The 27030-nt window shown below is 43.4% G+C and overlaps 1 long non-coding RNA gene across 4 annotated transcripts in view; it reads right to left on the reverse strand.

Moving 5' to 3' along the window:
- Positions 1–27030, reverse strand: part of LOC148043163 (uncharacterized) — an 88230-nt gene that overhangs the window by 41148 nt on the left and 20052 nt on the right. The window contains exon 1 of one of the 4 annotated variants that reach the window (XR_015698341.1): positions 5522–5627. The exons of the other annotated variants lie outside the window; for them this stretch is intronic. This is a non-coding gene — a long non-coding RNA (uncharacterized LOC148043163). Of the gene's footprint in view, positions 1–5521; positions 5628–27030 lie in introns of those variants that run through there. 4 annotated transcript variants of the gene reach the window in all.

Raw genomic sequence — 27030 nt, forward strand, 5'->3', positions numbered from 1 at the left:
GGGGGGGGAGTCAGGGAATGCTATGTGCCCCTTCTCCTATGTAGACCCATCAAGCAAGACCAAGAAGAAGTGCCTTCTCTGTGATGATTCCCTCCCTGTGAAACATCATCCACACAGACACAGACACTTACTGGGTTGGCGTGACCATGGTGGGCATGGCCTATTCGGCCTCCTGCAGCATGGGGGGGGCATTTTTGCCCTCCCCAGGCTCTGGAGACTTTCCTTGAGCTTCTGGGAGGGCAAAAACAGCCTCCCCAGGCTCCAGAGGCCCTCTGGAGGCCTTCCCGAACTTCCTGTAGGCCCATTTTTCGCACTCCCCAAGCCTCTGCATGCGCCCTGCACTTACTGTGCTTCCAAAATGGGCTGCATGGAGACTCCTGGGAGGGGAGGGATGGGCGGGCCAGCCAGGAGTGGGATTTTGAGTTCTCCGAACTGCACAGAATCTTAGCTAGAGGTTCTCTTGAACCCCTGCGAACCCCCAGCAGTACACCCCTGATGTTGTAGCATTTGATAATCCCTGATATAATCTATGCATAGTGTTTCTTGATTATCAAGCTAATTTAGGAAGGTGGCATATCTAGAGGGAAGGTAGAATTAGAAGCCATCTCTTTTCCCAAAAAGCACATGGGTAGCTGTGATGCTACAGTAGGAAACTCCAGAATACCCCCATGTCAAAACTAAGATAACAAATCTTGATTTTATTAGACTTGGTCACAGTGTCCGCCAGATGTTTAGGCTGGGTAGGGCATTTCCATCCACCTAGCAAGTCATTCCCAAAGATCCTGGGCTGGGCAGATGTTGTTGTTATGACAACTATTGTTGAGAATTGAGATATTGCTGAATATCTAAACATTCTTGGTTTTTTGTTCAAACATTCCTTTGAATTAGCCTTGGTATATTTTACATTGTTTTTTGAACAATGTCATTGAAAGTCTACCAGCCCCCAGCAGCCCACAGAGATAAGATTGGCCTCCATTTTGACATAGTTTTGAAGACCCAGAAGGCTGGTTTTGTCAGGGGAATCACCACAGTTGTTAAATTAGAAACACGTGAAGTGAATCTGGCTTCCCCATTGAGTTTGCTTGTGAGAAGGTTGCAAAAGGGGATCACGGGATTCCACAACCGTCATAAATATGAACCAGTTGCCAAGTGTCTGAATTTTTATCACATAACCACGGGGATGTGGCAGTGTTGTAAGTGTGAAAAACGGTCATAAGCCCCCTTTTTTTCCAACACCGTTGTGACTTCAAACAGTCACTAAATGAACTGTTGTAAGCCGAGGGCAACCTGTAATAGCAAAAAAATTCTTTAGAAATTGTTTGGAGAAAAGAGTGTTTACCATTTACAGGCCAGATAAGTCCTTTTTTTAATCATAGCAATAGCAATAGCAATAGCAATAGCAATAGCAATAGCAGTTAGACTTATATACCGCTTCATAGGGCTTTCAGCCCTCTCTAAGCAGTTTACAGAGTCAGAATATTGCCCCCACAGTCTGGGTCCTCATTTTACCCACCTCGGAAGGATGGAAGGCTGAGTCAACCTTGAGCTGGTCAGGATCGAATTGCTGGCAGTGGGCAGAGTTAACTATAGCAATAGCACGTTAGACTTACATACCACTTCACAGTAGTTTACAGCACTCTCTAAGCGGTGTACAGAGTCAGCCAATTGGTTCCTCATTTTACCCACCTCGGAAGGATGGAAGGCTGAGTCAACCTTGAGCTGGTGAGATTTGAACCGCCGAACTGCAGCTAACAGTCAGCTAAAGTGGCTGCAGTACTGCACTCTAACCACTGCGCCACCTCGGCTCAAATGCTTCTCACTGTCATTATTTCATTGAGAAGGTCCTTGGTGCCTGCTGGAATTGTTATCCAGGGGGGCTAATTTGTAAATTTTTTGCTTCAAACACAGTAGTGATGGGCACTTTATACCCATATTTCCCTCCCGACACGGTTTATGGTCAAGTATGATGTTGTCACCCAGAGTACATAGTAGATACTAGGCTGAGGAAGAAGAGCCAGATTCCAAATAATTACTATCACTCCTTCTTCTATAAAGAACAGTTAAAAGCTCCACAGCAAAGTTCATTTATACATCTGACAACCTTTAAACCCCCAAAGAAAGTGCAAAGGGAGCGCTACCGTTCTCTGAAGAGCTTTTTGGTGAAGCAAGCAGAATTATGAGCAGCAAGAGAAATGTTGGTAATTAACACAAGTATATATCTTTATCTTGCCAGCTGACAGAATGAAGCCAGGAATTAGCTCTGAACAAAATATTGAGAGGGAGGGAGGGAGGGAGGAAGATAAAGAGAAGGATGGAATGGGAAGAGAAAAGGAGGGAAGGAAGGAAGAGAGAGAGAGAGAGAAAGAAGGAAAGAAGAAAAAGAAAGGCAGAAAGAAAAAAGGAAGGAAGGAAGGAACGAAGGAAAAGGGGAATAAAGAGAAGGATGGAAGGGAAAGAGAAAAGGAGGGAAGGAAGAGGGGGAGAGAAAGAAAGAAGGAAAAAAGGAGGGAGGGAGGGAGGGAGGGAGGGAGGAAGGAAGGAAGGAAGGAAGGAAGGAAGGAAGGAAGGAAGGAAGGAAGGAAGGGGTGAACTCTAGCCTTAAAAATCAAAATTGGCAATAGAAAAAAGCAAATATCTGTTTTTCTCACAGGATGATTGGCTAAATTCGTCATTTTAAGAAGCACCAACTATATATATAACTATATTTATATATATATAAAATTTATATTTAGGCAAAGTGGCAAAGAACACACACACATACATTATATCTCATAGCTAACATGTCTTTCTTCTTCCTCAGATGACATTTTTAAAAAGAATTATCTCCCATTTTCAGCTATTTATACCAGCTTCTGGGGTATCTTAAGCAACACACCAGATTGCGGGGGACAGTGAGGGGATGATGACACATCAAAGCTAGAAGGATTATGGATTCCTTTCCCTTATTGCTCATCAATTCATCCCCATCAGATTAATGCTTAGTCCTTTAAGACACTGGAAAGATCTCCCCTCAAACCTTATCCATGAGACCTAGAAATGCCAGCTGCACTTTCCCTATTTTTTTCCCTGGCTTTCTAAGGGACCAGATAACTTCATGGAAGACAGGTCTAATCAAGGGAAATAGAGGAATCAAAGGCGGGAGAGATGTTTCCATTCACCCCCTGCAACACCCCACCCCACCCCCGAAATGCTTCATGGGCCATCAATTCTGGACTACAGTCATCCTTGGTCCCGATCCAGTGGACCGATTCTGATGGCGTTATAGTTAAGAATGCTTGGACAGTTGGACTGATGTTTTGATTCCACAGTTCCTGCCTGTAGGTATATATCCTTATTGTATAATGGGTTTCAGTAGGCAAGAACCAGACCAGCATAACTGCAACAGCATTTATTGACTCAAAAATGGAACTGCGGAACTGCAGGCAAATGCCTGTGATTTATACTCTACGCCCACAGGGCCTTAACCAATCATAGAACTAGGGAAAAAAAGCTTGCCCAAATATAAATGTTATGAATTTCCCTCCAAAACAGTTGGAGGTTATCTAAAGGTTAGTTTCACTTTAGCACAATTAACAGTTGGAGGTCATCTAAAGGTTAGTTTCACTTTAGCACAATTAACAGTTGGGGGTCATCTAAAGGTTAGTTTCACTTTAGCACAATTAACAGTTGGGGGGACATCTAAAGGTTAGTTTCACTTTAGCACAATTAACACAACTATATATATTCAATACATAACAATCCTCATTTGGGAAAGAGGCATTCCCCAATAGCAGGGTGCCGTCTTTGCACTGAGAGGTCTCCAAATTTAGTTCTGGAATGACTGAAGCTCAGTAGAGCCACTGGCATTCAGCATGAACAATGCTCAGCCAGACACACCAATTATCCGGTTATAATGTGAAACAGATTCCTATTGTATATACCTATCCTCATTTGGAGAAAATCCATCGCTTAATAGTAAGAGATGGATTTCTGATAATGAGGTTAAGGAGTCTTGTTGAACCTTTCCCTTCCATTTAGACATGATCAGGGGTGGGATTCCACAGGTTTGGATCGGTTCAGGCAAACTGGTAACTCTGGCCACCAGCTGGGAGTGAACCGGTTCCCTCTGATGATGGAGTGAGCCTGCCCACCCACCGCCCCTATGCTTAACTCACCTATATCTTCTCAGCTGAGTCATGTGGCAGAGGGGATTGCAGTGCCTCAGCTGTTTTTCCTCCCCAGCAGTAATGCAAAAGGTACTTTTTCTCAAAACTATGTGGACGCCCCAGTGGTGGGTTTTAAAACCTGTTCCAACCGGTACGGTTGGAACGGGGCTGGCGGTGTCCTCATGGATGTGTGCAGCAGCTATGCACACACGCACAGTGCGCGCATGCATCTTAGTGCTTCCATGACACTGCACGATGCTCCAGTTTCTCTGCAGAGCATCGCACAGGCTGTCAGGACCTCTCCATTAGATAATCAGGAAAGAAGACCACGAGACTCTATGTGTAGAAATCAAGTGTACTTTTACTAATTATAAATGATTAAAGGCATAGCGAAGCAAAGTCTGATTATTTAGGCGCGAAAGCGATGGATATATAGAATAGCCCATTCCCCACCCCTTGGCATCACAGTTACAGTCCAATCATAATTCTCTCAAGTGTCAGGTGTGAGATAACTTCAAAAGGCATCACGAAGATGGAATGTTGGTGCCGTTAGTCCTGGCGGGAATCTCCCATGCATGCATAGTCAGATAGGCAGCTGAACTCCAGAACCTTCCTCCAGCACAATGAGTAACCCCTCCCAAATACCATGCCCACCCTCCCCGTTTCATGGCAGCCGAAACAACAGCAAAGCAGAGGCTGACATCGGCGCTGTACGGACCATGCCCCTGCACTGAAGCGCAGAAGCCTTTAAACACTGGTAAGGAGCTCAGGAGGGTGGGTGAGCCCTCTGGAGCACCGTACTGGAACGGTATCCAGTGCTCTGGGCTGGCTTCGGTACGCGCACATACCGGGGCGAACTGCCTGTAACCCACCACTGGCACGCGCGCAAAGTGCACAATCACCAAACTGGTTCTTAAACCAGTATGCTCCAACCACTGGATATGATACCTAGGTGGCCTTGTCTGACCTCAAAAAGATGAGTACATCTGAATGGGACATTTAGTACCTGAATGAAGGTCTACCAGAAAATCTGAAGCTATGGGTCAGTAAAAATAAAATACCAGAAGTAAAAATAAAATCTCAAAAGGAAACCACCTAATATTTTAGTTTACTCATGGCTTCTCTGGGTGAATAGTTTGTAGTATAGCCTTTATTGTCATTCTACATCATGTATACAACGAAATTGGTTTTAGCCTCACTGGTGCAATCCATGGCAAAAAATACAAACAACATAAATAGTATAAAGAATAATCCCTATGCAAGTAATTAGGAAGAAAAGGAAAAACTCGTAATCCATTTCCACGTGTTTGCGGAGTGATTGTGGTTGTGTTTAAGACTCTTGGCAGCCCAAGGATGAAAACTATTTTTAAACCTACTTGTCCGGCTGGCTATGCTTCGATGTCTTCTGCCCAATGGTAGAAGTGCGAAGAGACACTGACCAGGCTGTGAATCATCTCTGAGTATCTTCCTTACTCTGCTAAAGCAGCATGTCATCCAGTGGTTTCTTGTGCCGAATTGATCACCCTCTGTAGTGCCTTCCTGTCTGGAGCTGTTAAACCAGCATACCATACTGTAATACAATATGTGAGGACACTTTCAATGGTGGACCGAAAGAAAGAGGTCATCAGCCGTTGTTCCACCTGATTTTTTCGCAGGACTCTAAGGAAATGAAGTCTCTGTTGGGCCTTTCCAATCACCAGGGATGTGTTTTTTTTCCAGGTGAGATCTTGACTAATAAGCACTCCCAAGAATTTAAAAGACGAAATCCTCTCCACACACACCCTCCTCAACATACCGTGGGGCAGGTTCCTCTCTGTGCTTCTGGAAATTGAGCACCATCTCCTTTGTCTTACTAGCATTTAGATGTAAGTTGTTTTTTGAGCAACATGCAGATACCTTCTGGACTTCTTCCCTGTATGCTGATTGGTTCCCTCCAGTTCTGAGACCCAGCACCATTTCATTGTCTGGGACATGTACAAAATAGGCTGTAAACTTGACTTTCCTCATGATTCCTGATTTTGACTAGAGATCCATGTTAGATTCAATCATCTGCTCCTAACACTTTTAGTTCCAAAACCTGATCTATTTGCATTGCATTGTTGACCCCTGATGCACTTTGCTATCATAGTTGCACCTAATTCTTGAAATATAAACTATAGAAGAGCTTTTATCATTCTCTGATAAAGTTAGTGTTGTCAGTATCACAGTTCTTTAAAGATGTTTGTTAAATGTTGGAGAATTGCATCACATTAGAACGGAACTGTCCTTCAGTTGTAGTTCTGTCAGTGCATTAGAGTTCAGACTGGAAAAGACATGGAAACAAGGTCAGCCAATGGGGGATGTTTGCTGATTCAGACAGCAAGGAGCCTGGGTGTGGCTTAGCTTAACTTCTGTACTAAAGCTCTGAGTCTGTGCTGAGATGAAAATTCGTCTGCTGCTCTGAATTGAAACTGTTCTCCTCCTCTGCCTATGTTTTGCTTGTATTTGCTACCACATCGGAAAACCTGTTTTTGGTATTGTATATTTACTTCATGCGCTATATTATATATGAAGAGAAGTTAATGAATCTTCCTGAATCAGTTATCTCTGTGTGCTTTCTGGAGGCTCTCACAAGTTCCCCAAGTCAAGAACTCCTACATCTAAAAGGTTTCCTGAGCATTCTTGGATCTCTTTATACTACCATCAACCCCAAGACAGTTATCAAAACAATCATTATAATATTTTAATATCCCCTAAAGTTGAGCCATCAAGGAAAGCTTCTGAGTACCCTTAAAAACTTACGAAGAGCAACTGGAAAATACAGGTAATCCATGAATGATGACTACAGCCCAAAGTCTCTGTTGTTAAATGAAACATTTCAGTGAGTTTTGCTCCCGTTTTATGACTTTCCTTGCCAAAGGATGTCATTTAAAAAAAAAAAAACACTTCCATGACCCTCCACACTTTTATCTGGATTGTTACCTTCTAAGAAGATCAGGAAACTAAACAAGCAAGAAAAACGAAGACAGAAGGAAAGCATTATTTAAATCTATGTTACGTATTACAGATGGTCCTTGAGTTACAACCACCATTGAGTCCCAAATTTCGGTTGCTAGGCGAGGCATTTGTCAAGGCTCCATTTTGTGACCTTTCTTGCCACCGTTGTTAAGTGAATCACTGCAGTTGTTAAGTTACTAACAAGCTCGTTGCGTGAATCTGGCTTTCCCCCATTGACTTGGCTCATCAGAAGGTGGCAAAAGGGGATCATGTGATCCCAGGACATTCCAACCGTTGTAAGTATGAGTCAGTGGCCCAGCGTCTGACATTTTGATCATGTGACCATGGAGATGCTGCAATAGTTGTAAATATTAAAAAACGGTCATAAGTCCCCTTTTTCAGTGTTCTTGTAATTTTGAACGGTCACTATATGAACTGCTATATGTCGAGGACTACCTGCATGGAATTCTTCATACCTTCTTCCACCTCCCACTCCCCAAACAGAATGAATATATCTCTCTTTTATTTTTTAAAAAAGGAGGAGGAAGATATATGTCAAAATTAAATATGTATATTGAAAAGGAATTATAAATACCATCAACATAAAATGGAGCTCACTCAGAAGCTGAAATATAGCAAGTAAATGAGATGAAAAGTGGGAAGTAGAAGAGAGAAGTAAGGGAAGAAGAGAGGGATAGAAGAGAGGGCAAGTGGGGAAGAGGAGGAGAGAAAGGAGGAGTGGAAAGGGGAGAGAGGAGAAGGAGAGAGATAAGGGAAGAAAAGAGGGATAGGAGAGAGGGCAAGGGGGGAAGAGGAGGAGAAAAAGGAGAAGTGGAAAGGGGAGAGAAGAGAAGGAGAGAGGTAAGGGAAGAAGAGAGGGATAGGAGAGAGGGCGGGGGAAGAGGAGGAGAGAAAGGAGGAGTGGAAAGGGGAGAGAGAAGAAGGAGAGAGGTAAGGGAAGAAGAGGGGTATAGGAGAGAGGGCAAGGGGGGAAGGGGAGGAGAGAAAGGAGGAGTGGAAAGGGGAGAGAGGAGAAGGAGAGAGGTAAGGGAAGAAGAGAGGGATAGGAGAGAGGGCAAGTGGGGAAGAGGAGGAGAGAAAGGAGGAGTGGAAAGGGGAGAGAGGAGAAGGAGAGAGGTAAGGGAAGAAGAGAGGGATAGGAGAGAGGGCGGGGGAAGAGGAGGAGAGAAAGGAGGAGTGGAAAGGGGAGAGAGAAGAAGGAGAGAGGTAAGGGAAGAAGAGAGGGATAGGAGAGAGGGCAAGTGGGGAAGAGGAGGAGAGAAAGGAGGAGTGGAAAGGGGAGAGAGGAGAAGGAGAGAGGTAAGGGAAGAAGAGAGGGATAGGAGAGAGGGCAAGGGGGGAAGAGGAGGAGAGAAAGGAGGAGTGGAAAGGGGAGAGAGGAGAAGGAGAGAGGTAAGGGAAGAAGAGAGGGATAGGAGAGAGGGCAAGGGGGGAAGAGGAGGAGAAAAAGGAGAAGTGGAAAGGGGAGAGAAGAGCAGGAGAGAGGTAAGGGAAGAAGAGAGGGATAGGAGAGAGGGCGGGGGAAGAGGAGGAGAGAAAGGAGGAGTGGAAAGGGGAGAGAGGAGAAGGAGAGAGGTAAGGGAAGAAGAGAGGGATAGGAGAGAGGGCAAGGGGGGAAGGGGAGGAGAGAAAGGCGGAGTGGAAAGGGGAGAGAGGAGAAGGAGAGAGGAAGGGGAAGTAGAAAAGGGAAGGATGACAGGGGGAAGAAAGGAGGTAGGGGAGGAGAGAGGGAGAAGAAAGTGATGGATATGGTACAAATATGGTGTATGGAGAGCAGAAGAGCCAATAATTGTTTTTGGGAGTTGATGGTAAGGTGAATTGATGTAAACATTTAATAATACAATATAATGTTGGCTATGTAATAGTATACATGTGATTATATGTTATGAAAATGGAAAAATAAAAAAACTCAATTAAAAAACAAATAAACGAGTAAAAAATAAATTAAAAAAGAAGAGAAGTTATCTGAACAAAGGGAGGAGAAAGCCCACTTCAGAAACCAGCAGCCGTGGGTTTCACTTTCATTTACCACTGGTTCACTGCGCAAGTTCTGCACATTTGCCCAGCCTTCCATGCATGCGCTATGCTTGGGCATGCACCTTCCCCCTCAAAATGTGTGTAAATAGGATGGCATGGAGCCGGGCAGGCACACCCGCGATCTCTGCTACCAGTTTGCTTGAACCGGGCTGAACCAGCTGAATCCCACCTCTGGAAACCAGCATAAGAGATGGGGAAAGTGTAAAGCTAACCAATTTAAAAATTAAACCCCAGGACACGGCAAATAAATGTTAATGAGACACAAAGCCTAGATGAGCAGGGTGGGAGAAACACCTCAAGATTCAAGGCTTCGTTCAAAGTTAGTTTATCATAAATCTGGCCTATGACACATAATAACTAGTAATGTTTTGAAGGTTATTTGATAGCAAGTTCAACGGTGTAGGTGACTGCTACTGTGAGCTGAATGTTAATGACTCCCCAGGGAAATCACGCTGGTGGAAAAGAGGCAGGAGGAAAGATCCAGAAGCTTACATTCTAATGCAAAAGGAAAAATAAAACAAAACACAGATGCCAAGAGCCCAAAGTTGGACTATTTATCTCACCGGAGCCTCAAACAAAACAAACGGCTTGCAATCAAATATATAATGCATTCAAACAGATAATCTTCAGCACAGAACATGCTGCGGTTTAAAATAAAAATAGAAAGAAAGAAGCATTTCCCAGAAAAGAAAGGTTACGTGTTCGGAGATCCAAACTGAAAAAGGTTCAATTCCTTGGAAAAGATTCCTGTACTGAAAGGTGGCTAGGAACTACTCTATTAAGCCATGATTAAACCATTCTGATTCCCTTCAGCCATTTTGGCTGCCTCGTTTAGCAAAAGCTCACAGCATTTGGATAAACAAAGACAAATAGAGCTATTCATTTCTAATCTGTATTGATCGTATGTATGTATGTATGTATGTATGTATGTATGTATGTATGTATGTATGTATGTATGTAGTGTCACAACCCCTGGTATGCCCAAATGTGGGAGGAAGCTAACTGCTTCCATTCTCTGTCTATCGGCTCGTCACAAGAGACCATCACGACAGAAACCCAATATTTTTTACTGTTGCCTTTGCACAAATACAACGTGTGTGTGTGTGTGTGCGTGTGTGTGTATCTCCCATTGTAAAGCCCACTCTATCTGAAGTCAACCTATAAAGCACCCCAAAAATGATATTTTGGCTTGCATTTTACTACATCCTGTGCATTTTCTCTACCTATATTGCCTGCAAAGTATTTTTTTTTAAGACTTTGGGCTTTAATTGAATAGGCATATTAATTCTCAAATTGGCAAACATATAAAAACAATCTTCCCTTGAATGTGAAGAAAAATGAGACTAAACTTCAGTCTTACTACTGAAGACAGGGGTGGGCTATTACGGTTTCGCCTGGGTTCCGGAGAGCCGGTAGCTAATGTTATGGCTGGTTCAGAGAATCTCCATAATCCCATCACTGGCTGGCCCCACCCACCCGACCTCTCTCCTCCCAGGCCCTGCACTTACCTCACATCAAAAATGGGCCACATGGAGGTTCAGGAAGGGCCCATTTCCAGCCTCTGGAGGGTGCCAGAGCACAATAGAGGCAGTTTTTGCCCTCCCAGAGGCTCGGGGAAAGCCTCCGGAGCCTGGGGAAGACGAAAATGACACACACACACACACACCATGGTGCAGGAGGCCGACTAGGCCACGCCCGCCCAGCAACCTGACAGATAACCCATTGCTGAATTTTTTGAAGCCTAGCCCCGATTGTAGAGATACATTTGCTTCACTGCCCACCAAACTAATTCATTTAGTCATGGAAAAACACGATTATTTTTTTTAATGGTGTCCCTTGGCCAGAAGACACTTTCTAGACCAGTGATGGCTGACCTTTTTGCCAAAAGTGGGGTGGGCACATGGGGGGCAGCATGTGGGGGTCATTCGTGCATATGTCTACACACATAATTCTATGTGCCCTCCTGTTGCACATGCGCTTGCGACCCCCTGCTCTCTCCCCACTTTTGGCACATGATGAATGCGGGCCCCTTTTTTTGCCCTCCAGACTCTTTCTTTCCCTGAAGGGCAAAAAAACCTGCCCAACACGCAAACCGGAAGTTCAGGAACAGACTTCCAGTTTGCCTATTGGGCCGTTTTTCTCCCTCCGGAGGCTTCAGGAGGCTTCCCTGAAGCCTTCAGAGAGCGAAAAACAGTCCAAATGGCAAACTGGAAGTCTGTTTCTGAACAGGAGGGTGAAAAAAAGCCGAAAATCAGCATGCGCTGGAGCTGTCAGGGCAACGCCTCATGCGCCCTCAGAAATGGCTCCATGCCACAGGTTCGCCATCACAGTTCTAGACCTTCTGAGAGTTAGGGTTAGGGAACTTCTGAGAGTTGCAACTAGAATAGCAATAGCAATAGCAGTTAGACTTATATACCGCTTCATAGGGCTTTTACAGCCCTCTCTAAGCGGTTTACAGAGTCAGCCTTTTGCCCCCAACAATCCGGGTCCTCATTTCGCCCACCTCGGAAGGATGGAAGGCTGAGTCAACCCTGAGCCAGTGAGATTTGAACAGCCGAACTGCAGAACTGCAGTCAGCTGAAATAGCCTGCAGTGCTGCATTTAACCACTGTGCCACCTTGGCTCCTAGAAATAGTTTCATTTTGCCTGTGAAAACCTAACAGGTACATGAAGAGAGATTTTCCCTCTCTCGGTTATTGCACTCACCCGCAAAACACATTGAATTAAGTTTGGACAACTGTCCTTTTTTTTTCAGTGGCTGAACTCCACTCTACCAGGAAGAGAAAAATTCTTTGCATCAAAGAGAAGCTACAAAGAATATTTATTTTTCACTCAGTTCGGTCTTCCCCCAAGGATCTTTTTTTCTTCCTAATTTTTTTTCTATCCTGGCACCGTCTACGGATCTCTTCCCAATATGCAAGAAATAAAAATACCACAGGATTGTTTGCAGCTTAACTTTAAGAGCATGCTCTGTAGACAGCTGGTTTTTAAGGCCGTTCAAGGGAAAGGGGTTTCTTTCTTTCTCACCCCGTTTCCCATTGTAGGAAGTTGGCACCCACCCCTCTCCCAGGAAAATGAGATATTTTAGGAAATATTAAAAGGGCAGAATATTTCCCCTAAAAAGGAGGCAGAAACTCAGCCTCTCCCCACTTTTGTCAATGGGCCATTAAGGCCTGAGCCAGTCTATTCTATATAACAAAGATCTACCTCCTTTAGGCAGCTGGTCTTCAGGTCTCTGTCCTGCAGGTGGAGGGGGCAGGGCGCATGCTGGGAGCACATGGGGATGCATGCATGCACAGGGGTGGGGGACATGCATGAGGGCTGCACATGCATTGCATTTTGGGGGTTCAGGCACATACGCTGCATTTGCGCATGCACTCACACACTTTGGACACTCTGTCCAGAAAAGATTAGCCATCACTGGTATAGGTTCTCCTGTTTGAGCAGAGGGCTGAACTAGAAGACCTCCAATGTACCTTCCAGCTCTATTCTATTCTATTCTTTCCTTATTCTATTCTATTCTATTCTTTCCCTATTCTATTGTATTTTATTCTTTCCTTATTCTATTCTATTCTATTCTTTCCCTTTCTATTCTATTTTATTCTTTCCTTATTATATTCTTTCCTTATTCTATTCTATTCTATTCTTTCCTTATTCTATTCTATTCTTTCCTTATTCTATTCTATTCTTTCCCTATTCTATTCTATTCTATTCTATTCTATTCTATCCTTATTCTATTCTATTCCTATTCTATTCTTTCTCTTTTCTATTCTAGTCTGTATTCTATTCTATTTTTATTCTATTCTATTCTTTCACTATTCTATTCTATTATATCCTTATTCTATTCTATTCCTATTCTTTCTCTTTTCTATTCTATTCTGTATTCTATTCTATTTTTTATTCTATTCTATTATTCTATTCTCTGCCCTTACAATACAGCTTGAATCTGGTATTCTCACCCACCCAAGAAACTCAATCATCAGATTTTTCTCGAATCTGGACATGCATTTAAGACTAACAAGGTTTCAGCATGGAGGAACAAATTGTGAGGATATTATTACATTAATATTTAATTGTAGAATATCAGGGGAGAGAATCCCTTCATGTCAAACAGATTAACACCTTGCTTTTAAGAAGAGTTATATATTCCCGACTTACGTCATTAATGGCTTTAGGTTATTAAAAGCAAAATCAGACTTCACTTTTGCAAAAATCAAGGAGAGAAAGTGGGTTTTCTGGAAGCCACAGCACATTTGCACTGACATGTAAATTTGCTGCTTGCAATACATAATTTTCCCGTGATGCTTTCTATGGATAAATGGTAAAAAGTTTCACAGCATTCCTTCTGTTTTATAAAGTAATCTGTTTGCCATGTTAGGGTGCTTTTTTCATAAATCTGCTGAAATGGATTTTATCGACAATCCGCTAACTCATAATTCTTCAAAGCACCAAGATTTCTTATTGATAAACTGCAAACCTATTTAAAACTTTCCAGATTATTTCAGTCAAGATTATAGTGCATAAAAAGATGCATAGGGACACAATATACTCTCCGTTTCCCCAAATCAACCATCACAATAATAACAACTTGGGAAAATCCATCCGTCTGTCTGGGTGTGTGTATGTGTTATATATTCAGGCATATACGAAGGGATGGGAAACACAACATTGTTGGATTCCTACACTTAAAAGAATGTAATTATTAACCAGAATAGCTCCGTTCTACAATTATTCCATTTCCTTGCCTGTGGGTTGTTTTCATTATTGTTGTGAAATGACTTGAGAATTCTTCCTGCACAACCGCAGGTGACACAAAAACACAGGATGTCATTTAAAAAAAAAAAAATCACTTCCATGACCTTCCACACATTTATCTGGATTGTTACCTTCTAAGAAGATCAGGAAACTAAACAAGCAAGAAAAACGAAGGGAGAAGGAAAGCATTATTTAAATCTATGTTACATATTACAGGTGGTCCTCAAGTTACAACCACAATTGAGCCCCAAATTTCTGTTGCTAAGCGAGACATTTGTCAAGGCTCCATTTTATGACTTTTATTGCCACTGTTGTTAAGTGAGTCAGTGCAGTTGTTAAGTTAGTAATATGGTTGTTAAATGAATCTGGCTTCCCCCATTGACTTGGCTTGCCCGGTGGTTGCAAAAGGGGATCCCATGAGCCCCAAGACACTGCAACCGTCATAAATATGAGTCAGTGGTCAAGGGTCTGACTTTTGATCCTGGGGCCAAGGTAATGCTGCAACGTTCGCAGGGTTGGGGAAAAAAGGGTCACGCCACTTATTTCAGTGCCGTTGCAACTTCAAACTGTCGCTAAATGAACTGTTGTAAGTTGAGGACCCTCTGTATTTTTCCCCAAGGGCATTTTAAATCTTCAAGGAGGAAAAACCAACACCGAGATTTCTATTTGGATCACACAAAAAGGCCACGTAAAAAGAGAGAATGTGTGGGAGATAAATCAAAAGGCCGATGGACGGGCGGACGGACAGACAGACAGACAGGCAGGCAGACGGGTGGACACAGAGGTGGGTTTCCTACCGGTTCGGACCGGTTTGACCGAGTAGGTAGTAACTCGGCCGCCCACGCACCTGGACCAGTAATATTGTCGGTGTCGCCATCTTTATTTTTGGTTCTGTGCATGCGCAGAACAATCTCCATCACATCGCGGAAATGTGATCCCCCCCGTTTTCTAACATTCTGTGCATGCGCAGACCATTTTAGGTGTAAATGCTCACGGGCGAGGAGCGCAAAGTTTTTGGCATGCCAAACTGGCAGTAATGCGAGTATCAACCCACCCGTGGACGGACATCTCTCCATAGACAGCTATTACTCAATGAAGAAAAGCATTCGTCATTCTTCTTTATAATATTATTTAGCATTCCAATGGAAAACAGCCCAAAATGTCGACTGTTAGACCGGCTCGATTCCATCGGATGCTGGACGAAAGACCTTTTACCCAGCCTGCTTGGGCTTCTATCAAATGTGCCACCCCTGACACAATGGATTAACACACCCTTTCCACCTCGACCACCCCCCAATGAGGAACGCCCAGCCTTCAACCCCTTCCTCTGTGTGGTCTTTAAGACCGCTGCTTATCGGCCCTCTGTTGTTATTATTGTGCTCGGTTTAAAAGGACTAAGCCAAGCTATCCCTGGACTCCAATCTTTAGAGCTGTTGTCAGGACAAATTAATTTCTGTGGAAACCCACTGTGACTTCGATACCATCTAGGAAATGTAGAATTAATGGAGTCCCTGTTCAGCAGGCTGTGTGTGTGGCTGGCAAGAGAGGGAGAAGGGTTGGGGAGGAGGGGAGGGTGAGAGGCATTGTGAAGAGGCAGAGCGGGGGGGGGGGGGGCGGCAGAACTAAACAAAGCCAATAAGGTGTTGGAAAGAGAATCTGCAGTGTGTCTGTTTGTTTGTTTGCTTGCTTGCTTGCTTTCTTTCTTGTTTGTTTGTTTGTTTGCTTGCTAGCTAAAGGAATTACAGATGCCACTCTCCGAGCCAGCTGGCTTGGCCCCAGCATCCCACGAAATTCTTCTCTTTCTATTCCTTCCAATACCAGCAAGATTCAGACAGCTGTTGTTGGCCCACATGGGGACACATAACCATGATATCTGCGTCACTGCTCGGGAAGTACAGATCTCCCTAGGATGGAGAGAAATGTGTTTTTTGAAGCCTGATCGGATTGACACAACACAGGGTCAGTGGTGAGATTCAATTTTTTTTACTACCGGTTCTGTGGGTGTGGCTTGGTGAGCGTGGCAGGGGAAGGATACTGTAAAATCTCCATTCCCTCCCCACTATAGGGGAAGGATGTTGCAAAATCTCCATTCCCACCCCACTCTAGGGGAAGGATACTGCAAAATCTCCATTCCCTCCCCACTATAGGGGAAGGATGTTGCAAAATCTCCATTCCCACCCCACTCTAGGGGAAGGATACTGCAAAATCTCCATTCCCTCCCCACTCCAGAGGAAGGATATTGCAAAATCTCCATTCCCACCCCACTCCAGAGGAAGGATATTGCAAAATCTCCATTCCCACCCCACTCTAGGGGAAGGATACTGCAAAATCTCCATTCCCTCCCCACTCCAGAGGAAGGATATTGCAAAATATCCATTCCCTCCCCACTCCAGAGGAAGGATATTGCAAAATATCCATTCCCACCACACTCCAGAGGAAGGATACTGTAAAATTTCCATTCCTTTCCCACTCCAGGGGAAGGATACTGCAAAATCCCCATTCCCTCCTGATCAGCTGGGATTCGGGAGGCAGCGAGTAGATGGGGGTGGAGCCAGTCAGAGGTAGTATTTACCAGTTCTCCAAATTACTCAAAAATTTCACTACTGGTTCTCCAGAACCAGTCAGAACCTGCTGAATACCACTTCTGCACACGGTCCAGTTCTACTTTTCATTTCAATCGAACCATTCGATGTATGAACAGGGGCCTTCCAAAAACTTAAAGAAGTATTTACAGAAATGCAAAAGGACAGTACAAACTTGACTTGCAGCTCTGCAACAGGGGGTGGGGAACGACGGTCCTTTGGTGACTGGTGGACTTCAACTCCCAGAATTCTTGAGCCAGCCATGAATTCTGGGAGTTGGAGTCCACAATTCAAGAAGGAGCCAGATGGATCGTGACAGACTTGAACACTGGGCCCTATCTAACAAAATAAAATTCAATGTAGAGAAATGTAAGAAAATTCTTACACTTAGTCAAGAAAAAAAAAGTACACATATAGACCAGGTGAAACCAGGCTTAAGAGCAGGAACGGTGAGAGGGATCTTGGAATCTTAGTGGACAACCAGTTAAACATGTGCCAACAATGTGCAGCGGCAGCCAAAAAAGCCAATGCAATTGTAAGTTGCATTAACAGAGCGTGACCCGTCAAAAACCGCGAACGTCATAAGCGTGCCGACAACACCGCAGCGCTAAAACCACAATGTCAAAAGCGCGCCGACAACAGCGCGCCGACAACAGCGCGCCGACAGAAGCACGATTTAATTTAAGGTAAGATTTACAGTTAGGTTTAGGGTTAGGTTTAGGGTTAGGTTTAGGGTTACGTTTAAGGTTAGGTTTAGGGTTAGGTTTAGGGTTGCGTTACAGCGCGCTTCTGTCGGCGCGCTTTTGTTGGCGCGCTTTAGGGCTAATTAGTCGCTCATTCGTCGCGCGGTTTTGTCACCGCGCTTTAGACACCACGGTTTAGTCAGGCGCGCTTTTGTTGTGCACGCATTTGTGGTGGAACCTAACAAAGGGGTACAATCAAGATCAAGTAAGGTACTAATACCACTTTATAAAGCTTTAGTAAGACCACACCTAGAATACTGCATCCAGTTTGGATCACTGCACTATTTAAAAAAAAAGATGTTGAAACTAAAATAAAAAGTGCAGAGAAGAGCAACCAAGATGATTAGGGGACTGGAGGATAAAACATATGAAGAACAGTTGCAAGAACTTGGCATGGCTAGTCTAGTGAAGAGAAGGACCAGGGGAGACAGGATAGCAACATTCCAGTATTTGAGGGGCTGCCACAGAGAAGAGGGGGTCAAGCTATTTTCCAAAGCCCCTGAAGGCAGGACAAGGAATAATGGATGGAAACTGAAAAAGGAAAGATTCAACCTGGAAATAAGGAGAAATGTTCAGTCACCCAGGTCTGGTTGTCAAGGTACTTTTTTCAAAAAACAACTGGATTATCTGGTTTCTCTTTGAAGACACTTCGCTTGGGTGAGAAGCGAAACGTCTTCAAAGAAAAACCAGAAAGTCCAGTTGCCTCTTGAAAAAGCACCGTTGGGGTTTCAAGGATAAAAATATGAGTTATCTTTTGAAAAGCACCTTTCAGCAAAATGGCACCTGTACAAATTGGGTGGGACTTGCCTAGGGATGACACAACCCTACTTTCATGAAAGTAATTCGTTCAACCCCTGTTGATGTCACTTTTTTACTGTGTTTTTCTGTGTTTTTTAACTTCTATTTTAATTGTTTTGTTGTAAACCGCCCAGAGTCCTCCGGGATTGGGCAGCCTATAAATTTATTAAACATTCAAATTTATTAAACATTTCACCCACATTTTCTTTTCCTTGGGAAGAAATTCTGAAAACCCAACTTATTTCCTCAAATGTAGTGAAAACTGGCAGGGGAAAAAGAACAGGGAATGCTTTATATCAGGGCATTAATTTTAACTACCATATTTTTAAAGGGTATAAGACTCACCTTTTTCCCTCAAAAAAGAGGGTGAAAAATCTGGGTGCGTCTTATACATTGAATACAGCATTTTTTTAGCCTCCCGAAACCCAGTCCCCTTTGCAAAAATGGCCAAAAAATTAACAAAAAACGGGCCATTTTTTCCTCGTTATTGCCCCCCCCAGCCCACAGAAGTACTCTATAAGCCTCCTAAAGGCTACTCATGACTTTTTTTTGACAAAAAATGGGCCCATTTTTGCAAAAAAAATGGGCCGTTTTTGGGAAATCTGCAGAGTGCAAAAACTTTTTTTTTTTAAATTCAAAATCTTGGTGCATCTTATACTCTAAAAAATCCGGTACCTTTTTTTGTACACTGTTGTTGTGGTGGTGTTTTTTATTATTTTACCGAATGTAGTTTTCATTTGGCATCCCCACTTGGGTTTACCGAGGAAGCACTTCTTTTTCTGCACAATTTGAAAATAAGTACCACTTGAATCTTTGCCTCTTCTGAATTGATATATTTCTTTCATTTCATGTTTTATTTATCAACAAAATGTCCCTTTTTGCTAGAGAGCCTCCAGGCAGGTAGGAATAAACCAAGTGGGAAAAAAAAACATGTAAATGTGAAGCCACAGCAATAACAAAGCTGACGAAGAAGCTACAGGGAGAGACAAATAAAAAAAGCAAAACAATACAGCCCTATAACTAATAAAAAAGAGTAAACAGAATTTAGAAGAATTGGCAAGTTATAAAACAATATTAAAAATTCAGAAGACTGGGTTCTTTTCTTTTTTTTTTGAAAAGTTAAAGATTTGTTTGAGTATGCTTCAGGGGGAAGGAATAGCAAGATGTTTGCCATTGACAGTTGATGCTTTTTTTTTAGCTTCTCCATCTAGTCTTCAGCCCTGGGATTCGATTGTGGTCCACATCCAAGTATTAGCCAGGATCAGCCCTGCTTAGCTTCCATCATCATCACCATCACTACCATCCTCCTCCTCCTCTTTTAATAACCCCATTAATCCCTTATGGAGTGGACTCTGTGCAACTGAATGGAATTGGGTATTTACTGGCCAGATGCTCTTCCTGTTGCCAATGCGGAGTTTTATTCAGCAGATATATTTCTCAGTGTGCCCAAAGAGAGGAATATCTGCCTCTATCTAGGATCGAACCCCTCAGCCTTCTGATTGTGAGATGAGAGCTCCACCTCTAGGCCACCGCACCAGTCCCTGCTTAGCTTCCATACCCAGACAATATATGTTACTATATAGGTAATCCTCAACTTACAACAGTTCATTAGTGACTGTTCAAACTTCACTGAAAAAGTGACTGATGACTGTTTTTCACTCATGACCATTACAGCGTCCCCATGGTCACAGGATCAAAATTCAGACCCCTGCCAACTGACTCATATTTATGATGGGGGCAGTGCCCGGGGTTATGCGATCCCCTTTTGTGACTTTCCGACAAGCCAAATCAACGGGGAAGCCAGATTCACTTAACAGCTGGATTGCTAACTCAACAACTGCACTGATTCACTTAACAAGTGTGGCCAGAAAGGTGGTAAAATGGGGCAAAACTCACACAGGAACCGTCTTGCTTAGCACCAGTAATTTTGGGCTCAACTGTGGTCTAAGGTGAGGATTATCTGTTATATGGAGCTTGGGAAGCCTTCCATCAAAGCATAAAAAAAATATTTCTATCCCAGTTTAGCTTTAGAGGAGCTGATGTCCAAGACATTTGGTGGAGTCCAGGCTACAGTAGGTAATCACAAGCCCTAGGATGCATAGTTCACATAACAATGATAATTGTATACATATGAAGAACCGTTGCAGGAACTGGGTATGTCTGGTTGAATGAAAAGGACTAGGGGAGACATGAGAGCAGTGTTCCAATATCTCAGGGGTTGCCACAAAGAAGAGGGAGTCAAACTATTCTCCAAGGCACCTGAGGGCAGGACAAGAAGCAATGGGTGGAAACTAATCAAGGAGAGAAGCAATTTAGAACTAAGGAGCAATTTCCTGACAGTGAGAACATTAATCAGTGGAACAACTTGCCTCCAGAAGTTGTGAATTCTCCAACACTGGAAGTTTTTAAGAAGATGTTGGATAACCATTTGTCTGAAATGCTATAGGGTTTCCTGTCTAAGCAGGAGGTTGGACTAGAAGACCTCCAAGGTCCCTTCCAACTCTGTTATTCTATTCTATTTCAGTTTGGAGAGAAGAGGGAAGAAATTGATAATTTATAACTTGCCATTGAAAGAAAGTCAATGCACAGCAGAGAGGTAAAGAACCTCCACAGTCTGCTGGAAACAGTCTGTAAGGACTCCTTCGAGGCACGCACACTTTGCAACATCCCTGAACACCAAAGCAAAGCTCGTGTCCCTGTGATACGACACGTTGTATGTGTGAAAAGCAAGTAAAAGGGCCGGGCAGCCTTTACACAGCTCGACAAATTAATAAGCCAAATCTGGCTGCTGTTTATGCACGGAGCGTTTGCCAGCGAAGATCGTTGGCAGACACAAAGGGGTTAGAGGTTTGTTTTTTTTGGGGGGGGGGGGCAGCCATTCTCCCTTCCACCAGCAGGTTCTATAGGCAGATCACAACAGGGGCTGGGAAAGGCCTTGCGGAGGCCAAGAGGCACAGTCCATATGCTTGCACAGATACACTTCCTGGCACTAGCAACGATGGAGCCGCACGCGTGCAGCCTTCCTTCGCCTGGCAGGGAGGCAGGCGGCAGGTTGGGTGGATGCCAAAAGCATGCCAAATTATGCTAAGGGTTTTTTTTTTGCCGGCAATCAAGGGAGCCTGGTTTTACAGTGGGGGAGGAGGGTGAAAATTCAGGGCAATGATCAGGAGAGAAGGCTTGGCAAAAAGAAGAGAGGGAGGAGGAGAGGGAAGGAAGAGGGGGAAAGGCTGGAGTGGGGTGGGAATGGGAATGGGAAGAGAGGAGAGGAGAAAAAGGAAAGGAGAGGAGAGGGAAGGGAAGGGAAGAAAAGAGACTGAAAGGCTGAGATTGGACACAGGAAACTGCTTTTTAAAACAAAAAATGCACCAACTTTTTCTACTAATGCTACTCACCAGCATTACTCAAAGGAAAATAAACTCTAGAGTATAGTTTACATAGGCCTAGTTTCTCAAATTAACTACCATTGGCTGGGTTTGCATGAATATTATACTGTACCAGTCTTCTCCTGCCTGGGTCCAGTTCCCAGAATTCTAAGCAACAGAAGCTGAGGCATTCTGGGAGCTAAATTCCACAAATTTGAAAGTGCCGGAGTGAAGCCAAAGATTTTGGTTTCTAAACCCAGTCGAAAACTGGTTTTCCCAGTTGCAATGGATGGCTGTGAAAGTGGGACCATAAGAAAGGCTGAGCGCCAAAGAATGGAGGCCTTTGAACTCTGGTGCTGGAGAAGACTCCTGCAAGTCCCTTGGATTGCAAGGTGATCAAACCGGTCAGTCCTAGACGAGATCAACCCTGACTGCTCTTTAGAAGGCCAGATCCTGAAGGTGAAACTCAAATGCTTTGGCCACCTAATGAGAAGGAAGGACTCCCTGGAAAAGAGCCTAATGCTGGGAATGATGGAGGGCAAAAGAAGAAGAGGACAATAGAGAATGAGGTGGCTGGATGGAGTCACCCAAGCAGTAGGCGTGAGCTTCAATGGACTCCAGGTAGAGGAGAGGAAGGCCTGGAGGAACGTTGTCACAATGGGTCAGACATGACTTCGCAACAGCAACAAAAAACCAATTGAAACCTCCAAACCAACCAGATTGTGCTTCATGTATCTTGGGTGACCTAGGCATAGACTGAAAGTTACTCTGGACAAGGATTCCAATGTTTGGATTTATCAAACATAAGAGAATGAAACAGGACATCAAAGATGATCATCATCCTGTACAGGTAGTCCTCAACTTCAATGACCATTCATAGCTACAACAGCACTGGAAAAAGTGACTCATGGCCCATTTTCACACTTATGACTGTTGCAGCATCCCCCAGTCATGGGATCAAACTTTGGGTGTTTGGCAGACAGTATGTATTTATGATGGTTGCAGTATCCCAACCTTCAGTGATGGAGCACTCAAGATTTCTGAAGGCAACTTCTGTTCCACTGGTTAATTGTCCTCACAGTTAGGAAGTTTCCCCTTAATTTCAGGCTGCTTCTCTCTTTGATTAGTTTTCACCCATTTTTCTTGTCCTGCCTTCCGGTGCTTTGGAGAACAATTTGACTCCCTCTTCTTGGTGGCAGCCCCTCCAATACTAAAATACTGCTATCATGTCACCCCTAATTCTTCTTTTCTTTAGACTAGCCAAACCCAAAATCTGCAGCTGTTCTTCATATGTTTTAGTCTTCAGGCCTTTGATCTTGTTTGTTGCTCTTCTCTGAACTTTTTCCAAGGTCTCAACATCTTTTTTGTAGTATGGTGACCCAAAATGGTTGCAGTATTCCAGATGTGGCCTTCCTAGGGTTTTATAAAGCAGCACTAATACTTCACGTGATCTTGGTTTTATGCCTCTGTTTATACAATCCAGGATGTAAACTCTTAGGCTTATAGCAGGAGCTGCTACCAAATTAACAGCTCCTAAGCTTACTTATGCAATCTTGCATCGCAACTATTTAATTAATGGATGAAATCTGCATGTATCTGCATAGAAGGGGGAGAAATGCATAAAAAAGTAGAGCTCTTTCTTTGTTTTGCAGTGATGCTGACTTGTGTGATTGCAGACATGAAATTAGGGAATTAAGAAAAAAATAGTCCTTTCTCCAGACAGAAAGAAATGCCTCTTCGGGACTTCTCAGCTGCAGTTTTCACAAGCATTCATCGCATTTTTTTAAAGGGGAAAAATCTGTTCAATGATTAATCAAGGGCACATTTTTCAGGCACTCAAAATGCATTTTAATCTATTACATTAATTGGTTAATCATACACATTTTGCAACCCTAATAATGGATCTGGAGTTTAGCTAGGAGCCAGACGGAAGTTAAGCTGTTTGCACTCCCATTGGGCATTGCTGGGGTTTCATATCATAAAACCGTCATAGGGTTTCTCAGATGCAAACTGTACTGTACTTCAACCTTGCATTAAGGCAAAATCACTTTAGTTGGGCTGCAAAGATCAAGGCAGCCACTTGAGGGCAGTGAAGAGTTGAGTTTTAGATCTCCATTGGCTGCCCTCTAGTGGTAATCTGGATTTTTTGGGGCCACCCAGATACAATAGCTGTAATTAAGACCAGTGGTGCAATTCAGTTCTATCCAGTTTGGGAGAGCTGGTAGCGGCAGCGGCGGGAGGCTACACCCACCCGCCCTGATGTCATCACATCCTGTTTTTTATGCTCTGCATATGTGCAGAAGGTCCTGTGCATGTGTGTGCATGCTCACATTTGCGAACCGGTAGCAAAGGTAAGTTGATTTCACCCCTGGTTAAGAGGGGGAAAGGATGAAGCCATAAAAATGATTGAGTAAACCTTCTTGACTGTTTTGGGACTTTGGCATAGGACTCTGCTGCACAACTGTGTGTGTGCATTGGTTTCTGCCAATCTTTCCACAAAGCATGATCATGTATTTAAATTAGTCTTTAAAAAATCAATGCAGGAATGTCAAGCACGTTAACTAGTCTGGCCTTCTAACACCACAGCTATCTTTCCTTTAGGAATTAAGCAATGTGTACAAATGCCTCCTGTTTCAGCAAAAAAATATAAGAGCAACTTGGATATAACGTTGTCCTTAGTGGCTAAAGAGACTAAATTGGAGACCTTGGAAGCTTCCTTGGGAGAAAAATACATTGGCAAACAAAAATTAACATCTGACACCAAACAGAGAATCTTAGTACAAAATACACTCACTACTATAGTGGTCATCTATGATTTACCCCGATAGTTGCTAATTGAACAATAACTCAGCAGGAAGAAAAATAAATACAAAGAAACTGGAAAGTCAATTATAATGCAACCTTACATTTTAAGAAAGCTTGCAAATCGTTATCATTAAATGAAGGACCCGTAGAAGGGCAATAAGCTCAACTCTCTTTTTTATTTCCTTTTTTTTTCCTAGGAAACAGACGTTCGTAATTTCATGACATCAGATTGCAAACTATAGAATGCAAATTTTCTTGGAAGGAAGCCTTGCTGTGCCAGAAAGGAGAGGGGCTTCTCATCTGCGGACTGTTAAAAGTCCCTTTGGAGGCATTCAGAGTGAGGGTCTAAATGACCCAGAAGGTAGAAAGAGCCATTGAGCCAATGAGTCCAGCGTTTGGTGCAGGAAAGAGAATTTATGTCCGCGGTTATTGTTAATTTAATAAATTCTTCTAATGGAAACACTGAATTCATTGAATGTATTACCTAATATCCAGTTGGGAGGAAAGAAGAAAGAGAAGTAAAGAAGGAGGGTTGAGGGAAGAAGAGGAATAAAGAGAAGGAAGGAAAAGAGAAAAGGAAGGAAGGAGAATACAGAGATGGAAGGAAGGAGAAAAGAGAAGGGAGGGAGGGGAATAAAGAGGAGAAAGGAAGGGAAAGAGAAAAGGAAGGAAGAAAGAAAGAAAGGAAGGAAGAGAAAAAGAAAGGAAGAGAAAGAGAAAAGGAAGGATGGAAGGAGAATAAAGAGAAGGAAGGAAAAGAGAAAATGAAGGAAGGAAAGAAAGAAAGAAAATAAAGAGAAGAAAGGAAGGGGAAGAGAAAAGGAAGGAGAATAAAGAGAAGGAAGGAAAAGAGAAAAGGAAGGAAGGAAAGAAAATAAAGAGAAGAAAGGAAGAGAAAGAGAAAAAGAAGGACAGAAGGAGAATAAAGAAAAGGAAGGGAAAGAGAAAAGGAAGGAAGGAAGGAAAATAAAGAGAAGAAAGGAAGGGAAAGAGAAAAGGAAGGACAGAAGGAGAATAAAGAGAAGGAAGGAAAAGAGGGAAGGAAAAGATGGAAGGAAGGAGAATAAAGAGAAGGAAGGAAGGAAAAGAGGGAAGGAAGGAGAATAAAGAGAAGGAAGAAAGGAAAAGAGAAAAGGAAGGAAAGAAAGAAAATAAAGAGAAGAAAGGAAGGGAAAGAGAAAAAGAAGGACGGAAGGAGAATAAAGAAAAGGAAGGAAAAGAGAAAAGGAAGGAAGGAATGAAAATAAAGAGAAGAAAGGAAGGGAAAGAAAAGGAAGGACAGAAAGAGAATAAAGAGAAGGAAGGAAAAGAGGGAAGGAAGGAAGGAGAATAAAGAGAAGGAAGGAAGGAAAAGAGGGAAGGAGAATAAAGAGAAGGAAGGAAGGAAAAGAGGGAAGGAAGGAAAGAAGGATGGAAGGAAGACTTGTTACCTACAAAACAAATCACAGTCTTCTTTTTACTGTCTTTCAAAAGCAGAATGAGGTAACCCACATCCTAGCATTTGCTGCCATCAAACAGCCCGGGCAGCCTTCCGATTTGCCCCTTCCCTGCTAGGCTACGAAAAGGCAAGGCTTCCTCTTTCCGCAAAGCTCAAACCGAGAGTCCAAGAGAAAGGAAATTATTAAACATTCCGGTGCCTTCAGCCGGTCCCACCCCCCCCTCTCCACCCTCCGCAACAAAAACTCAGATAGAGGTCAAGGAATAAGTGTGTTCAGGCTGGAACTTGAGTCCGGAGAAGGGAGGGGTAGGGTGACTGTAGGCTAATTAATAATGAATGCCAGAGCCCCAGTGTTTGAAATGCAGATGTGATCACTGGAGGCCTGGCCAAGCTGTTTGGAGGAAGCAGACGGGGATGCTATGGGGAATTAAGAGCTCTCATGCCGGCTGGCTCGGAAAAATAGACCTGGGTGCAAAACAGAACCTCTCCTCTGGATAAGATTCCCCTCAGCTGTTAATTACCTGAACTGACTTTGAAGTCCTTCTCTTTTTATCCTCTGCATGAAAAGAGATTGGTTCAGCTGTGGGATTTGAAGAAATGATCAAATACTTGGGCGGAGGGCGGTGAGGGGGGAGAGAGAGAGAAAGAGTGATGGGTGGTGGAGGGGTGGGAGAACCAGAAAGGAGCTTTCAATTGGGAAAGGAAGGATAAGGAAGAAGGAGGGCTGAGCCAAGATGTAGGTGGAAGAGGAGGAACCAGGTACAATGTCCTCGACATATGACCAATTACTGTTGCTCAGCCATTAAGTGAATTTCGCCGCATTTTACAAGCTTTCTTGACACAGATGTTAAGTGAACCACTGCTATAAAGCCTTAGTAAAACCACACCTGGAATACTGCATCCTTTCATTCTTCAACATAGTGGCTAAATTAGTAGACCAGCGAAATACTGTGGACATAATATGCTTAGACTTCAGCAAGGCATTCAACAAAGTATGAATGGAGCCGAGGTGGCACAGTGGTTAAATGCAGCACTGTAGGCTACTTCAGCTGACTGCAGTTCTGCAGTTCAGCGGTTCAAATCTCACCGGCTCAGGGTTGACTCAGCCTTCCATCCTTCCGAGGTGGGTGAAATGAGGACCCAGACTGTGGGGGCGATATGCTGACTCTGTAAACCGCTTAGAGAGGGCTGAAAGCCCTATGAAGCGGTATATAAGTCTAACTGCTATTGCTATTGCTATAAAGTAGACCACAAACTACTTCTTGGTAAGCTAGAAAAAAAATGGGATAGATAGCATCACCACCAGATGGATTCATAACTGGCTGACAAACCGTACTCAAGGAGTAGTCCTTAATGGGTCTACATCTA

The sequence above is a fragment of the Thamnophis sirtalis genome, unplaced genomic scaffold, assembly GCF_051295495.1.
Source record: "Thamnophis sirtalis isolate CommonGarterSnake01/CBP01778 unplaced genomic scaffold, rThaSir2_p1.2 scaffold_13, whole genome shotgun sequence".
Classification (NCBI taxonomy): Eukaryota; Metazoa; Chordata; class Lepidosauria; order Squamata; family Natricidae; genus Thamnophis; species Thamnophis sirtalis.